This window comes from Cariama cristata, unplaced genomic scaffold, assembly GCF_000690535.1.
Source record: "Cariama cristata isolate BGI_N322 unplaced genomic scaffold, ASM69053v1 scaffold18871, whole genome shotgun sequence".
Lineage (NCBI taxonomy): Eukaryota > Metazoa > Chordata > Aves > Cariamiformes > Cariamidae > Cariama > Cariama cristata.
Window position 1 is genome coordinate 1 of NW_009601199.1, and position 2263 is coordinate 2263.

A 2263-nucleotide genomic window follows, 5' to 3' on the forward strand; every position below is an offset into this window, starting at 1 on the left:
TGGTAGAATTGCCTTGTATCTCTAAGGACACAAATTAAAAAATGTTTGCGTTTTCGTAGTGTACATCACTTTACAGAGTAGCACATAGTTCCTTTCACATGTAGGTGGTGGACTGTCATCGTCTTCTTAAGGCCAAGGTTTGTTAGTGCTAAATTTCTGTTTGTATTTACTAAAAAGAGCCATTAATACACCTACATATGTCTGTTTGCAATGGTTGCTGAATATAAAAAGAGGACCTGGAAATAGGAACAGAGTATTTTAAATAGATTCTCATTTATTCTCACTTTTCATGTTAAGGGCAGTGAGTCAGGAAGGATGTGGTAGAACTTATTAGCTCATCCCTTTCAAAAAGTTTATTTTTCTAAGATAAGGCCTAATCCTTTCCTCCGGAGATCATAGCTGACTTTGTCAGAAGTTTTTTGTGCTTTTTGTAGTGATATTCACACTTGCTCTATTTCTCTTGTTCCATTTGAACAGGAGCTTAATGCGTGTTTGTCTCTAATAACCTGGGCGAAATCATTCTACTTCTGTTGTCCACTGTGGTGTTTGATAGTTACTTAATGACAGCTGTTATCCCTCTGGTACAAGTCACTTAATCCTATTTAAATTATTAATAGAAAATTGAAGAGTAGCTAGAAAAATATTTGTGAAGTGTATAAATCACCTTTTTAAAAATAGCTCTTTCTTTGAGGAAGGTGGGCAGCAAGACAAAATTTATTGCTATGAATAGATACAAAAGTAATTTCAACATTTATTTCAAGAAATATTGTGCAATAGTAGTCTCATCATGCTTTTTCGTCTTGGCAGGATAACACTGTGTCAGCAGATGACCCTCCCTGTATTACCAAGTTTGCAGCATATCTGGAAATAGATCTTATTTTTACTTAGGCGTTAAACTACAGTTGGGAAAAACATTCCCAAAGGTTTTAAGCTTAATAATAAGGAACAGCAGTGTTTGACATTTTAAATCATACATTCTTTCTTTCTTTAAAAAAAAAAATTAATACATGGGAATAATGTGACAAAAGCCAGGCCTGTAGCTGGATCACTACACCTAAAAATTATTTCATCAACAAGGATTAGCTGGAAAAACAGTAATCATAGTTACTTGTAAAAATGATCTGTGGTAGCTAGACTTTCAATACTTCTCTGTTTCTTGTTGTCTGTTAGTCAGATGGTTCAAAAACACAATACCCTTCTTCAGGCTCAAAGGAGATTTTGGTTATATTTCTCTCTCACTTTGTTAATACATTCCCGTGTTTCTGCCTTAAGCTCTGTTCATTTCTCCAAACTCCAGCCCTACTTGCCTTCTCCATTCTCCAGCTGTATGGTTATTCAGCACTGCCATATTCAGTCATTTGTGTCTGAGACACACACCTCCATCTCCCCAATGCATATTTTTTTCCAAAGAATCTAAGACACAAAATTATATTGGGGACCTGAGCAGCAAAACAAGAACCTAAGGTTTAAACAGCACTTTTAATTTTTGCATGTTTCAAGGACTGGTGGCATGAATCATACTGCTAAGCTGAGCCGAACAATTATGAAAATCTATTTTGCTGAAGAATTAATGTTTCCCCCTACTTCCCAAACACTTAATCAAAGACAAAAGAGTTTTCCTTCCTTTCCTTCTTGTTTAGTCTCTTATCTGAGCTGTTTTCCTATCCCTTTATTTCCTCTGTTCCATTTCATTTGTCTGTGCTGGTTTTCCTCCTCACATCTTTAGATCACCACTCAAGTATTTTCAGTAGAACTCAGACTGACTTTCAGTATTACAAAGAAAGTAATTTTTTTAAGTGGCAGAATGAAACTTTGAAGTAAATTCTACTTGGAATCTTCAGGATAAAGACACAAGGTAAGGGTGCTTTTTGAATTCAGGGTTGTGTAGAATAGAGATTAAATAAATGGAACAGGATGAAGATGAATGGTAATGCTAGGTTGAGCCAGGTTGCTTGGCAAGCTTGTCTTTCATTTGTCCAACCTATGATGTAACTCATATGAAAGTGTCAGATATCGTTATCCTTCAGGCTTTTTACATAGCTTAAAATATTTTTAATCTAGAAATTGCATATATACCATTAGGTAGTATATGAAGCCTCTAAAACAAGTACTTTAAAAATAATATATTTGAAGACTGCAGTGTCATTAAATATCAGTAATTCCAGATGTCAGAAGTGATGGGTAGATTAAAGCTCTAAAGATTGTTACAGTTGCACAAAATGTCAATACAGGGGCAGATGTGTGTGATAATGGCGGGGGGGGT